Source organism: Humulus lupulus, chromosome 7, assembly GCF_963169125.1.
Source record: "Humulus lupulus chromosome 7, drHumLupu1.1, whole genome shotgun sequence".
In the NCBI taxonomy this organism is placed as follows: Eukaryota; Viridiplantae; Streptophyta; class Magnoliopsida; order Rosales; family Cannabaceae; genus Humulus; species Humulus lupulus.
Genome location: NC_084799.1, coordinates 12,468,391 through 12,484,867, shown reverse-complemented (window position 1 = coordinate 12,484,867; position 16,477 = coordinate 12,468,391). Strand labels below are relative to the sequence as shown.

At 39.5% G+C, this 16,477-nt stretch overlaps 1 non-coding gene across 1 annotated transcript; it reads left to right on the top strand.

Moving 5' to 3' along the window:
- Window positions 1–2,191: 2,191 nt before the first annotated feature.
- Window positions 2,192–2,298, top strand: LOC133793052 (small nucleolar RNA R71). Its single transcript, XR_009874515.1, has one exon. It is a non-coding gene; the product is annotated as a small nucleolar RNA R71 (small nucleolar RNA).
- Window positions 2,299–16,477: the final 14,179 nt, after the last annotated feature.

Below are 16,477 nucleotides of genomic sequence, written 5' to 3'. Positions count from 1 at the left end.
TTTCTTTGGCACCACCTGCACTGGACTCACCCAAGCACTATCAGAAATTGGGTAAATCACCCCGACGTCCAACCATTTCAAAATCTGCTCAAGTACAACATCCTTCATAGCTGGATTGAGCCTCCTTTGAGCCTCTATAGATGGCTTAGTTTCTGCCTCCACTAAAATTCGATGCATTACTGTCGAAGGACTTATTCCTCTAATATCCGCCAATGTCCATCCAATGGCCATTTTATGATCTCGTAAAACCCTCAACAATTTCTCCAATTCAGTTTTTGAGAGATCAGCTGAAACAATTACTGGCAAGGTCTCATTCTCCCCTAAGAACGCATAACACAAATGCTCAGGAAGAACCTTTAATTCCAATTTCGGTGGCTGCTGAATGGATGTTAATGGTCGATCGGTGGCCTCTGCCAACTCTTCAAATTTCTTCGTATACGGGTGGTAAGAGTTAATCCATTTTACATATTCTTTCATCTCTTCATCATCTTCATCTTCCTCCCCACCAGTCAACACTGCCTCTAAAGCATCACTACTGACCCTTCTTTTCAAAACTGCCTTATCTATCACATCCACACTGTAGCAACTGTCACTAGCCATCGGGTACGTCATTGCTTTGAAGACACTAAACACCACCTCGTCCCCCTCAACTCTGAGTTTCAGCTCTCCCTTTTGCACATCTATTAGAGCTTGTCCTGTTGCTAGGAACGGTCGCCCAAGAATAATTGGGACGTTTGCATCCTCCTCCATGTCTAGCACAATAAAATCTGCAGGGAAAATGAATTTGTCGACCTTCACTAGCACATCTTCAATAATCCCCCTCGGATGAGCCAGTGATCTATCAGCCAACTGTAGTGTAACAGTTGTTGGCTTTGCCTCACCCAAACCAAGTCTTTTGAATACCGATAGAGGCATGAGATTTATGCTAGCTCCTAAATCACATAGTGCATGTTTACACTCAAAGTTACCAATTATGCATGGGATTGTGAAACTTCCAGGATCTCTCAACTTCTGTGGAAGCTTCCTCTGCAAAATAGCACTGCACTCTTCGGTCAATGCCACAGTTTCGTAATCCTCCATCTTTCTCTTCTTTGATAAAATATCTTTCATAAATTTAACGTAACTGGGCATCTGCTCTAATGCTTCTGCGAAGGGGATGTTGATATGCAGCCTCTTGAATACCTCTAAGAACTTTGCAAACTGCTTGTCAAGACGGTTCTTTTGGAGTCTCTGTGGATATGGAATTTTTCTGTGATGATCTATAGACACCGGAGGTACCACTTCTCTTGCTGGGGGAATCTCTTTAACCTTCTCTTCACAAGTCTTCTTGTCCTCTTCAGTGGGTGCCTGTTGATCTTGCTTCTGCTCGACGCTCTTTTCCACATTTGTTCCCTCCAACATTGTTCCACTCCTCAAAGTAATCGCCTGACACTGTTCGTTAGGATTCCCCTTTGGATTTACCTCAGTAGTGCTTGGCAGGTTCCCTTGAGCTCGGTTTGCCATAAGCGTAGCCAACTGTCCAATTTGCGTTTCCAAGCTCCGAATTGATGATCTCGTTTCAGTCATAAACTGAGTCAACACATCGGCCTGACCGTCTTGCTTTGCTTGCATCTGTTGCGGTGCAGGTCTTACTGGTTGCTGCTGATAAAACCTAGGAGGAGGTCGAGGATACTGCGGTTGATTCTGTTGAAACTGTTGCTGACTGCCCTGCCCAGTTTTCCACGAAAAGTTTGGGTGATTTCGCCACCCTGGATTGTAATTCATGGAATATGGGTTGTTGGAAGGTCTTGGGAAGTTCCCTATTGCTTGCATTTTCTCCATAGGCATATTGTTAAAATCCCTATTCGTGCATTGTTCAAATAAATGAGGCCCCCCACATAACTCACAAATTATATGCATTTGCATCACTGGAGCCTGAGCATGAATGTTATTCTGCTGTAACTGTTTAGTTAAAGTTGCCACTTGAGCTGACAACATTGAAATGGCGTCCAATTCATGCACTCCAGCCACCTTCTTATTGGTTTCTCTTTCTGATGGCCATTGATAGTTATTCATGGCCATTTCCTCCAACAGATCATAAGCTTGGTTGGCGCTTTTACTCATGAACGCTCCTCCAGACGCTGCATCTATGATTGTGCGAGTAGTACCACACAAACCATTGTAAAAAATATGGACTAGCATCCATTTTTCGATTCCATGATGGGGACATTGTCTCAACAGCTCCTTAAACCTCTCCCACGCATCATACAACGATTCACCATCTTTTTGGTGAAAATTGTTGATTTCACCTCTATACCTTGCAGACAACGATGGTGGGAAAAATTTTGCTAAATTTTTTTGAGTCAGCTCCTCCCATGTTGTTATAGAATTGGCTTCCAGAGAAATAAGCCAACTCTTTGCTCGGTCCCTCAATGAAAACGGGAATAGTCTCAACCTCACTGCATCGTTTGTCACTCCGTTCATCTTGAATGTGGCGCAAAGCTCTAGGAAATTAGCCAAATGTAAGTTTGGATCTTCCGTTGGCAATCCCCCAAACTGAACTGATGATTGTACCATTTGCAAAATGGCAGGCTTAATTTCAAAATTATTAGCCTCAACTGTTGGAGGTCTAATGCATGACTGGGCCCCGTTACAGTAGGTAGCACATAGTCCCTCAAACATCTTTGCATTGGTTGCTGAACTGGTGCAACTCCTATTCCTCCAACATTATCCGCTGCTATCCCAGCATTTCTATTCTCATCGTTACCATGAGCAATGTTGTCGATCCCTCCGTTACCTCTGTTCTGAGCCATTTTTTCTACCCTTTTCTGTTTCCGATTTCTTCTACAGGTTTTCTCAATTTCCGGATCAACAGGCACCCTTGACTCAGACCCCTGTCGTCGCATAAACTATATGAGTACCTGAAATCACAAAGTGCAACAGAAAACTAGAATGAGAATGGTAAGAAAGGTAACCAAATTAGAAAAAGAATTACTTTCTTGATATTAGTAAAAACAGTCCCCGGCAACGGCGCCAAAAACTTGTTGTGTAAAATCGATACGCAAGTGCACGTAATCTTAACAAGTAATAAAGAGTAAGTGAGATCGTTCCCACGAGGACTGTATACTAAATACCCAAACTTAATTCCTATATCTATTTGGCTAACAATAATTGAGTCACAAAAATTAACTAAAACGGTAAAACAAAAATCTAAAATTAGCTTCAATAACTAAAAATAAATAACGTGACGAAAATTCAATGGATTAAAAACTAGGGCAATTAATTTCATCAACCATCCTCTTTAATTTTCCTTAACACAAATCTTACTATTCAATTATTCTCTTGGGATAGCAGGTCAACAATAATAACTTATATTCGTACTAGGATATATAAGTCTCAATCTTATGCAAATTTTCTACATCTCTGTGATAAATAAACATAAGATAGGCATTAAGATTAACAACCCTAAAACTACACAGACCACACAGGTACTCTCGTCCTAATATGAAATCTATGTTTATTCAATTACAGCATATTCAATTCTCACTTTTCAGATTTCGAATCAAAATCATATATTTCATGTTAATGGTGATCAATCATTCACAAACATTAGAATCAAATTGAATAAATCACAAGATAAAATTGAAATCATAAAACTTGCATTAATTTAAAATAAAGGTTCAGGAGAATCCATTAAAACCCTAGACTAATAGTTTAGTTCATGATTAAATCCATAATAACCATAGAAGAAATTAAAAGCATCCAGAATACAGAAATTTAAAGTAGAAAAGAAGAAAAACTGTGATGAATTCTTCAAATCCGCTCGCAATCCTCTATCATGTGCCTTCAGCCGTCTCCTTAGGTTAATTCCCTCTCAGTCGCACACTATGCTTCTTTAAAAACCCCTCTCAATTCTCGAGTGGAAAAGACCCAATTGCCCATCTAGAAGTGATTAACTTGGTGAAAAATCGCAACCCAGCGCTGTAGCGCTGTCATTGTAGCGCTATAGCGCTATAGTCAGAAACTGAAATGGGGAAAATCTGGGCACCAGTGCTGTAGCGCTCTTATGGTAGCGTTGTAGCGCTAAAGTCAGAAACCACCTCCTGAAAACTGCGTCCAAGCGCTGTAGCGCTCATGTTGCAGCGCTGAAGTCAGAAACGAGCTTCTTCAAAGTTTCTTCCTAACGCTATGGCGCTCCCTTAGTAGCGCTGTAGCGCTACTTACAGAACCATCAAAATTCATAATTCTGTCCCAAATTTATTCCACTTTTGCTCCTTTTCATTATTTGTATCACTTAACGTTAATCACCCTGAAACAAGAACAAACGAGCATAATTCCGAAATAACATAGTCCTAACTAATGAAAAATAGCCTAAAAACTAGGACCATAAACGAGCCTAAAACTCGTTTATCAATCTCCATGGTTTCTCCTTCCATTGAAAAAGGAACATAGGCTTTTGATTGTTAGAGAATATATATTTATACTCAATGGAAATATAGAAAACCAAAATACAACTCTATGCAAAGAATACAATAGACAAGGTAATTGATTAAATAAATATTACAACTCAATTGCTCAAAATACAAGTAGATAGAAATAAGAGAAGGAAGAGAATTATAAGAACTAAAACCCTAAAACAAAAGACATCAATAAATATGTAAATAGAAATAGAAGTAGAGGATTACAAAATCAATACACTAATAATACAAGAAGAACAACAGAATGAAAAGATCAATGGAAAAAACAAACTCCCACACAACCAAAGTATAGAGTAGTGGGGATCACCAACTTGAATAAGGTTCAAAACCTTTGTCCAAAAGCTTATTTCCCCTATTCTCTAAGAACTAAGGGATCTCTTTAGGAAATAGCTCTCTAGAATATCAAGCCTCTATGGTGTATTTTCCAGCCAAGTGCTTTGTGTATGGAAAATTGTGTGTCTTACAAGTGAGCATTAGGCTCCTATTTATAGAGTTTGAGATAACCCTTTGAATTTCAAATTCCACCAACCCTCATGGTTGTTACCAATGTTTAATTAGATGTTTATGGAATTAAAATGGAGATTTGAGAGTTATTTGGGATGTTAGAACCGTTCAATTTGGAAAAAACTAAAAAACCATATAGGTTGTCAGCCTCACTGGCCGCGACTAGGACTTTTCAGTGGCCGCGGCCACAGGCCATTTTCAGCACGAAAAAAATCATTTTTCCAAAACGTCCCAAATCATTTCCCACGTGATTTTGTAACCTCCAAACACCTATTGGGAGTTAAAAACATGTCTCCAACAGCCATATTTCATCATGGCTTTGTGAAATTCAATCTCAAATGTGTAACATATAATATACACATTATTGGGTAATATTTGGGAGTTACAAATTTGTAACTAATTTTGTAACTCCAAAATATGTCACATTTGGGCACACACAAGTGTCTAATTTTTTGCGACTCTCAATAATATGTTACAAGGTGTGACAGATCACATTTTGTCACATTATTTAATCTAACATTATATTATATGAAATAATATAACAGAAATTAACATATGAGTTTCTAAGTTATCATGGGTTGCATAGGGTTGCATGGACTTGCATTTGAGGTTGCAGTGGGTAGCATGAGTTGCATAAGAATGATAGTAGCATATGAGTTTTTAAGTTGTCATGGGTTGCATTGGATTGCTTAGGCTTGCATTTTAGGCTGCATGAGTTGCATAAGAATAAAATTAGTATATAAATTTTTAAGTTGCCATGAGTTGCATTGGAGTGCATGAGATTACATTTGAGATTGCAGTAGGTTGCAAAATGATAAAATTAAAATATGAATTTTTAAGTTGCCATAAGTTGTATTAGATTATATGTGGTTGCATTGGATTGCATGAGCTTGCAATGGTAAAGTTATTAACTATAAAATTGTGTTTGGAAAGAAAGAGAAAGTAACTCCCTTATCCCTAGAAAATTGTTCATTTTTTGATAAGTTGCAATTATTGTTTATGATAGCATTGATAAGTATTTATCTCGTGTAAATTAATGGCATGGGTATGCTTAATAGTCGACGTATTTTATCCTTCATTTTATTTTTTGTTACTATTGTTCGTGTTTTCACCAAAGGACAGGTGACATTCATTAGAGGAGTAATTAAGCTCCTCGAGCGCTAGTGAGGGTTCATACTATGGTCTGGCCAGACGCGAATGTCTCCAAGTGAGGCCACGCCCCGAGGTCTGTCCTCGATGCGTGGATGTCTCTAGGCGAGGCCGCGTCCCATGACTCATCTCTAAGACCATTCATATGGTCCTTGCTCTCTTCATTTTCCAATCCCCCAGGCCTAGGATTCTTGTCCTCGAACCTAAAGTAGCTGCCAGGTGTCAACGCCGCAGCTGTGGCCCACCAGAAAATCGTCTGACAACTTTTGATGAGCACGAGTAGTGGTGTCAAGATCGTACACTCGACAATCGATATTTCCCACAACGCCGCCTGACATGGGTGAACGTGCGCTGCATCATGACACAGTCAGATGCATGTTCCCCATAAAGTTAGTAGGCAACTTTCTACAAATGGGCCCCGTGCAATCTGCCTGGGCCCATGGTCTTTATTAGTGCATCCCTATGTAATTAATTAGCAATTTACTCCCCAGATAATGGAGAATGTTGTATTAATAGTTTATTAAGGGCATTAATGACTCACGCCTCTATAAATAGGGCTGGGGTATCTCCTTATAAAGGGTTCAGAACTTTGGTTTGTTAAGCATTGTAAACTCAAAGCAATATATACGCTTTCTGAGACTTCATTGAAGCTTGCAAAAACAAACTTCAAACTCACTAATACCAAAGACTCATGGACTGGGGCTCTTTTATTGCTTGAACCACGTAAAACTTGTTATATTATTTTATAATATAATGTAAAATTATATTATATTATAATATAATGTTTTAGATTAAATAAATGTGACAAAGTGTGTCACATATTGTAACATATAATAGAGAGTTACAATATTTAGATATATGAGATATATCCAAATAATGTAACATATTTGGTGTTACAAATTTGTAACATATCTTCTACGGATCCAGTCCTCAAAGTCAAATCTATGGCTGGCATCTTAGGAGTGGAGGCAATGGTGTTTGAGGGAGAAGAGGATTCTGAGCGAAGTCGACTGGACGAACCTAACGAAGATATTTTGCAGAAATCGTCTACTCAATCTATGGATGGAGCAGAGATGGAGCAATCTGAGGGGACTAATCCGAATTCACAATTGTTGAGTGATACAGAGGTGAATCCAGATGGAGAGGTTCGTCGATCCTTGGTGAAACAAACTCTTACTAATTGGCTGGGAGTCCTAAAAGGAGACTTGGGGAAGAACGAGCAACCAGGTACATCCACATCTTATTCAGCTCTTCATATTGAGACTAATTGTATTAAAATAGAAGCGGAAGATATTGAAGATGAGATTCAATACTGGCAATCAGCTTTGGTTTGCTATGTTCTGGGAGCAAACCCTCCGATTTCAGTAATGGAAGGTTATTTTCGCAGAATCTGGAGAGATAAGGGACTTGACAAACTAGCTCTATTAGCTCCAGGGGTGTTCATTGTCAGATTTACTTCGATGGAGCAGAGGGATGGAATTTTGAATGGGGGATATCAGTTTTTTGATCGGAAACCGCTTATCATGAAAGCTGGGACCCTCACTCAAAGTTCACTAAAGAAACAGTAATGTCGATTCCGATTTGGGCGCAATTAAGTAATCTAGAGTTGAAATACTGGGGTGAGAGGTCCATGGCTAAGATTTTTGGATCAATTGGGAAAATGGTTAAACAAGATAGAGCAACTCAGGCAAGAGAAAAGTTACAATATGCCAGAGTCTTAGTTGAAGTGAATCTCACAAAAGAATTACCAGAGCAAATCAAGTTTGAAGATGAAAATGGGGAATTTGTATATGTTGGAGTGCAGTATGATTGGAAGCCGGATCTATGCTTGCATTGCAAAGGCATAGGGCATAGGAAAGAAGTTTGCAAGAAGAGGCCGAATCCAGGAGAGCCATCACAAGTTTGGCAAGAGAAGAAAACTGGTCCATCTATTCATCCTACTGTGACTACAACAGATAAGAATATGAAGTAGGGTCTAGTCAAGAAGAATGGAGAGGGGTCTGTATTTCTTATTGGGAAAACAGGGAATGGGAATAAGAATAAGGAGGTGCTAGAGAAGAACTCATTTCAGGTACTAGGCCAGTATACAGATGCTGAAGTTACAGTTGGAGAAACATTGCAGGGAATGAGGGCCAATATGAGTGGAGGGGGAGAACCTCCATTCACCAATGGATAGGCTCTTTGGTTGGAATGTTAGGGGGCTTAACAATATCAATAAACAAAGGGAGGTCATGAAAATGATCTCTAACAAAAGAATTGGTTTTGTTAGCCTCCTAGAAACAAGGGTAAAGGCTCCCAACATGGGATCTTTATACCTTAATATGTTTAGGGGCTGGTGCTTTACTACTAATTTAATGCAGCATCCTAATGGGAGAATAGTAGTTGCATGGAACCCGTTGAGTTTTGATGTGGATATTAGAGGGAGTTCGAGCCAGTGGATGCATTTTGCAGTTACGGCTAAAAATGGAATACAGGTTGTTATTACAGTAGTTTATGCTTTGAATGATAAAGTAGGTAGGGAGAGGCTTTGGGAGGATTTGGAAAGCATGGCTAATAGTGTTTCTGATCCTTGGATAGTGATGGGTGACTTCAATGCAGTGTTATCGCCAGAAGACCGGTTCCCTTATCATGGTAATGGTTCAGAGCTGTTGCCTTTTCAGCACTGTGTTGAGCATTGCAAATTATCTGATATGAAATTTTCTGGCACGTTGTTTACTTGGAACAATAAACAAGGGGGCAAAGATAGGGTTTACGCTAAACTTGATCGAGTTTTGGCCAATGAGAGTTGGATAGGGAAGTTTCAGAATGCTGAGGTTATTTTTTTTCCTGAGGGTACTATGGACCATAGCCCTTTTATGGTCAACTTTGGTTCTCTTCCAGAGAATAAAAAACCATTAAGATATTTCAACTTTTGGAGCAATTTAGAGGGTTTTCATAGGACAATTGCTGCGTCTTGGAGAAAGGAAGTGCAGGGGACTCCAATGTATTCGTTAATTACCAAGCTGAAAAGGCTGAGATTTGATTTGAAAAAGCTTAATAGAGAAGGGAAAGGAGATGTGTTTATGCAAGATACAATGACACATAAGTTGATGATTGATGTCCAAGATAAGTTGCAATGTGATCCGGGTAACACCCAGCTGATAGATGAGGAGATTGCTAGAAGGAAAGAGTATCAATGGGCTCATAAAAACTTGGTTCAGTTTCTTAAGCAAAAGGTAAAGGAAGATTGCTGAAACTTGGTGATGAGAATACTAAGGTTTTCCATAACAGTATTCGGAATAGGCATATGCAAAATGCCATTTTTTCGATTTGGGATATGAAAGGTATGTGGCATGATAGCCATGAAGAGGTTCACAATGCATTTTATGCATATTATGAAGATTTACTTGGTACAGCAATGAGGAACAGAATGAGAGTTTTAGTTTCCATAGTTCAATCAGGACCCATGATTTCGGATCAGCAAGCTGTCTTCTTGTTAAAAGATTATACAGTAGATGATGTTAAGGCTGCTCTTTACTCGATTCCTGATGAGAAGGCCCCTGGTCCTGATGGGTACAATAGTGGTTTTTTTAAACAAACTTGGAATATCACAGGTGATGAGCTTACCCATGCTGTGCTCTCTTTTCTTCATACTGGGAAAATTCTAAAAGAGATTAATACCACTAATATTTCCCTCATTCCCAAATCAAGTTGCCCAAAGAATGTTAGTGAGTATAGACCAATTGCTTGCTGCAATGTGGTCTACAAGATAGCAACCAAAATGATCTGTTCTAGACTTAGAGAGGTGCTTCCTTCCATTATTTCTGAGAACCAGAGTGGGTTTATTAAAGGGAGAAATATAGCTCATAACATCATGCTTTGTCAAGATCTTGTAAAAGGTTATGGAAGGAGGAATTCTAAGGCAGTTTGCCTTTTCAAAATAGACCTGTAAAAAGCTTATGATTCTCTAGATTGGAAGTTTTTACAAGAAATGCTGATTGCTTTAAATTTCCCAGATCAGTTTGTTAAGTTGGTAATGAATTGTGTGACTACTGCCAGATTTTCGCTCATGCTTAATGGGATCCCATCGAGACTTATCATTGCTAGAAGAGGAGTTAGACAAGGGGACCCGATATCCCCGTTGTTGTTTGTGATTGGGATGGAGTATTTGTCTAGAATCTTAGCTAAAGTTGCTGAGTATCCTGATTTTCAGTACCATCCTAGATGTGGCAGCTTAAAATTGACTCATTTATGTTTTGCTGATGACTTATTGTTGTTTAGCAAGGGAGACTTCAAAGCAGCTTATTTGCTTCTGAGAGGGCTCCAGCTTTTTTCGGATTCTTCTGGTCTAATGGCTAATACGGCAAAATCTGCCATTTATGGAGTTGGTCTTACTGAGGACTGTTGGCAGAGACTATCTGAAGTCTATGGTTTCCAGAAAAGTAGAATGCCTTTCAATTATCTAGGGATGACCATTAGCAACAAAAGAATCTCCAAGGCTGATTGTGAGATTTTGGTGGACAAATTGGTAAAAAGAATTCGTATTTGGAATACCAGGAACCTGTCTTATGCTGGGAGATGCATCCTTGTTAATTCTGTATTATTGACAATCAACATTTATTGGTCTCAATTGATTGTCTTGCCTAGCTCAGTGGTTAATAACATAAACCAGATTTGCCGAGCTTACTTATGGAGGAAAGGTGACAATGCAGAGGGTCATGGGCGTGTTTCATGGACAGATATTTGCTAGCCCAAGCAGAAAGGAGGACTGGGTTTTAAGAATATAGGTATTTGGAATAAGTGTGCCTTAGGGAAGCATATTTGGGCCATAGCCAAAAAGGAGGACAATCTGTGGGTGAAGTGGATTCATGCGGTCTATCTTAAGAAGGATGATTGGTGGGACTATGTAGCACCCACCTCTAGCAGTTGGTACTGGAAGCAGCTGGTTAGGATTAAGAACGAGCTAAAGGTTATATTCTTTCAGGGAGGTTCCAGTTGGACTCGGTACAGCATAGCTCAAATGTACAAGCTGATGCAGTCCAGTACAGAGACCAGATGGAAGTATGCTGCTATCTGGGACAGGCATGGATACCCTAAGCACAAGTTTATTGCTTGGTTGGTGCTCAAACAGAGGATGCCGACTAGAGATAGACTGTGTCGGTTTGGAATCACTCAAGACATGCTGTGTATCATTTGTGGTTGTTTTACTGAGAGTCATCAACATTTGTTTTTTGAATGTCAGTTCAGTAAAAATTGTCTGGGGCCTATCTTGTCGTGGTTAGGGATAGGTACTAATATTTTTTATCTTTATGGGTTGATGAATTGGATTCGAAGGTGTAGACACTCTGCTTGCCGAAGGCGTGTTTATATAAGCTCTATATGTGCTTGTATTTACTTCATATGGAGAGCAAGGAATGCAGCTCTTTGGAAGCTTCAGGTACCTTTGGTTGGGAATATAATTCAGAGTATTAAATACCAAATTGGTTATAGAGTTTCTTGGTGTTTGGCTAAAAATATAGGAAAGGAAGATTTAAGTTGGGTTAGTTTTCTTCAATGTAATTAAGCTTTTGCTGTTAGTGGTTGGTGTTTGTAATTTGTTGTGCATAATACAAAGATAGCTGATTTACCAAAAAAAAAAAAAAATTGTTACTTCCAAATTTTACCATTTATTGTGTAAAATTGTTGTTACACAATATTGAGATGAATTTCATAAAGCCATATGTGATATGGCTGTTAGAGATATGATTTTAACCCCAATAATGTGTTTTGGGAGTTACAAAATCATTTGGGAGGGTTTGGAACCGTTTGGAAAAACAACACAATTTTTTGTGCTGAAATTGGTCAGTGGCCGTGGCCACCAACATTCAATGGCCGCGACCTGTGGGACAGAGACCAGTGGCCGCGGCCACCATTGTCTCTGGCCGCGGCCACAGGCCAAAAAACTGACAAATTTTTATTTTTTTCAATATTTGTTGAATGGCTCAAAAAACCCAAATAACTCACAAATATCTTTTTTAATTTCATATTAATCCAATTAAACATTTGTAACAGCCATGGGGGTTGGTGGAATTTGAAATTCAAAGGGTGTCTCTAAACTCTATAAATAGGAGCCTATAGCTCACTTGTAAGACACAACTTTTCTATCCACTAGAGCACTTGGCTAGAAACACCTTGAGGCTTGATAATTCCAGAAAGCTTTTCCAATATCTGAGAGAGATCCCTTAGTGCTTGAGTTAGGGGGAAATAAGCTTTTGGACAAAGGTTTTAAACCTTGTTCAAGTTGGTGATCCCCAGTCCTCTTCACTTAGGTTGTGTAAGTGAGAGTTTGTTTATGTTTATGTTCTTCTTTTTATTCTATTGCTTTTCTTCTTATTCTCTTGTTCTATTTACTTGTATATTTCGTTTAAGAGTTGTAATCTTTTCTTTTGATCTAAACACTTTATTTTACTTGTAATCTTTTGCTTAGAGTTGTATTCTCACTATTCTCTTCTTCATCATCATCTTCTTCCTTTCTTTAGTTTATTTGTATTTTCAGTTATAGAGTTGTAACCTTATTTAATCAATCTATATTTACTTGTAATATTATTGCATAGAGTTGTAATATTATAATCATTTCCATTGAGGCAAAACAATATTTTCCTAACAAAACCTCTGTGTTATTTTCTTCTAGTTTCTGTCTAGTTATTAGATTAGGTTGATAGCGAAAAAGATAGTCAACAGTTATACTTTATTCATATTCGAGACTGAAAAATACTGTAATGCCCTGAAATCCCTAATGCGATTTAATGGCTAGATTAGTAGGCGGGAGGGCCATAACTGTTTAATTATGACATTAAATGATAATATGCATGTTTATGTGAATTATATTATAATATGATGTTATACGCATGCATGTGTGTCCACATTTGATTACTATGATATTTTGGTAATTTGGCCGTTGAGGGCATATTTGTGTATTTTGGTGCATATTGTGAGTTATGGATGAGATCTCATTATTATGGAGATATATTTGAGCTATTCGGCATGAGACGGTCTTATATTTCAAATTAGCGGTTTTGTCATAACGAGGTCTTTTATTGGGATATTGAGTAATGAGAATGTTATTTGATGTTCAATTGGGAGCTATTGAGATCAGGAGAAAATTTGGGGAGTTTTGACTATAATGCCCCCGGGAGTGTTTTTGGGACCCCGAGCACTAGGTTTTATTTGAGGTTACTTAAGTTTGAAGTAGCTTGTCAGATAGAACCGTACGTTAGAAAACCTCTTTTTCTTTCCTGTTAGTTCATTTTATCGTTCGAGGCATTATCGAAGAAATTTTGAGTTCTAGGAGTCGGAATCAAGCGAGGATCGATGCATAGCGATCCTAGGAAAGATTAGAAGCTTCTTGACCGAAGGATTTGACGAGAAACAACTCAATCAAAGGTAATCTAAGTTTTAAGTTTTGAGTTTTTAGAGTTTCTAAGCTTCGAATTGGTTTTTGTGAATCGTTGAGTTTTCGGTTCGTTTGAGCCTCGAGATTTGATGGTTTTGGATCATCAGGGAGTTTGGGAACTTTGATTTTTGGATTTGGAAGTGTTTAGGTATGTTTTTGGAGGCATTTAAAAGAGGAAAAATGAGGTTTTTGGCTGGGCTCATGGTAGGGTTGCGACTCTGTTCTAGGGCGTCGCGGCCTAGGCTCGATGAAGGAGGTGGCTTGCTGTCTAAGCAGTTAAGGCCGCAGCGCAAGGAGGAGCGCCACGGTGCTAGGCACAGGCAGAGGTGGGTTTGGCTTCTGTTTGGGGGTAGGCCGCAGCGCTTAAGGGCATTTTTGGCCAAAATTGTGTTTTAATTGTGGGAACTTAAACCTTAGGCCTCGGGATCGTTCCTACTACCCGGTTTAATAGGATTCGATGTCCCGGAGGCTAGGTCTTGGTCTGGGAACCTTTTATTATTCATTTCATTGATGGAATCCCATATTTGGTTATGATTAGGTGACCGCTAAAGGGCTAAAATTTAGATCGTTCTCAAGGGTCGTTCTTTTATTTATTCTCGCTCGAATCAGAGGTAAGAAAACTGCACCCTATGTATATGACATGCATGATTGTTGATGAGGCATGTTGATTGATAAATGTGGACATTGATTGCATATTAAATGCTAGCGGATGTTGTATACTTGTGTATGGCACTGATTAGGTCGCGTATCACTGACCTAAGAGCCAGAAACGGCATAAGCGTCCTGAACGCAGGGCCGAATGAAGATTAGATCTAATCGATATCAGCGTTGAATGACTCTAAGGCATTAATGCTGGATCGACCCTAAGGTCAATGAAACTTATAAGTGCTTGACTAGTCTAGTTCTAGTTACTCAGAGCCAGGGCCTAAGGCCTAGGTGACTGCTTGTCACATGGCTAGAAAACAATGCTCCATAGTTATGACTCTAGAGTCATGAGGAAGGTTATGTTGGTGACTAGTCATCGTGCACCTATCCTGTTTAAGCTAGTGAAATGTTCACTTATCTGTTAAGCCCCGATGACCCTATCGTCACATGGCTAAAGGGAGCTGTACCCACCTTAGTGACTTTTGCGACTGTCACTTACCTGTTTTGGACTGAAAGTCCTGAATGATTATTATGATCATTGTTGATATTATATCATGCTATATTGTGTTTCCTTGCTGGGCCTTGGTTCATGGGTGCTATGTGATGCAGGTAAAGGGAAAGAAAAGCTCACCCATTGTAATGCCCCAGATTCCCTATTATGGTTAATGGCTGGATTAGTAGGCCGGGAGGGTCATAACTGTTTAATTATGTCATTAAATGTGTTTATGCATGTTTATGAGAATTATATTATAATATGATGTTAAATGCATGCATGTGAGTCCACATTTGTTTACAGGGGTGTTTTGGTAATTTGACCCGTTGAGGGTATAATTGAATATTTGTTTGCGTGTTAATGATATATTGTGAGACCACATTATAATGTGGATTGGTTCGAGTATTTCGACATGAGACGATCTTTAAACATGAATTATCGGTTTGGTCATAACAGGTTTGAGCTCGGGGCTTGGGGTGAGTCTCGGGGTGATATTAATGGTTATAGCGTTACCGGGGATTTTAGGGTAACGGGATATGAATTGTTGGAGTTTGAGGATATTGAGATTAGCGGGAATTAGGAAGTGTTGATTATGATTAACGGGTTAAGCGAGAAGTACCAATTTTACCCCTAGAATAGCTTGAGAAGCTTTAGATGACACAAGGGAAATTTGGTCATTTTCGGGATGGATATATGTGACCTAAGTGGCTGTAGAAGGTGGTAGATTTAAACAGAACAAAACAGAGACATTTCCTTATCCTTCCCGTACACAACTTCCTCCATTATCTCCTTTGAGGTTTTGAGCTCTAGGTGTGGATTCAACCAAGGGAAACTTAAAGGCTGGGTTGGTGCACTTGATTTAGCTTGTGTGGGAGGTTCAAAACGGGTTTCAAGGTGAGTTTTGGTCATTTATCACAGCTGGTGCTCTGTTTTACTTTTGGTTTTCAGTTCATGATTTTAATGTGGGAAGTGAGAATCAAAGGGAGTTTTAGTGTTGGTTTAATTGGGATTTGATGAGAGTGAGCTAAGGGTGTTATTTGGGGGTTTAATTATATGTTTGGAGGAGGTTTAGAGATGGTTTGAGGGGCTGGTTTGAGAGGAAGGAGCACAGGGGAAAAAAATTGGTTTGTGTATGGTCGGTTGCTGGTCTGGGCTGGGCGCCGCGGCGCGGCTGTGGTGCGCCGCGGCCCTTGGCGTTTGGCAGAGGGAGAGCCCTCTCTGTTTGAGGGCACGCTGCGGCGCGTCAGGGGAGGGTCGTGGCCCTTTAGGTCAATTTTTCCAAAATGTGGTTTTTAGCTTGGGGATTCAAACCTTAGGCCTCGGGGTTGGACCTAGTACCCGGTTGGGTAGTATTTGATGTCTCGGGGGCTGGGATTTGGTTTGGGAACCCTCAGTTATTATTTTTTTTATTAATGAATCCTATAATTTGGTTATGACTAGGTGACCGTCAAGGAATTTAAAGGTTGTTCGTTCTCAGGGGTCGTTCGTATAATAATTCTCACTCGAACCAGAGGTAAGAAAACAGTGTATGAATATAGTTGCACCCTGTATAGGTATACGACATGCATGGTTTGATATTGAGGCATGTTGGTTGATATATGTGGACATGGATTGCATATTAAATGCTAGTGAACGATGATTACCTGTTTGAGACACTGACTAGTCAGGGACCGACTCTAAAGTCGATGATCACGCATTGAATGGCTCTATGGCATTAATGTGGGACCGACCCTAAGGTCGAAGAACTTATAAGCGCTTGCCTGGTCTACGACCAGATGACTATAGCCAAGGTATATGACCCCGGTGACCGTTAGTCAC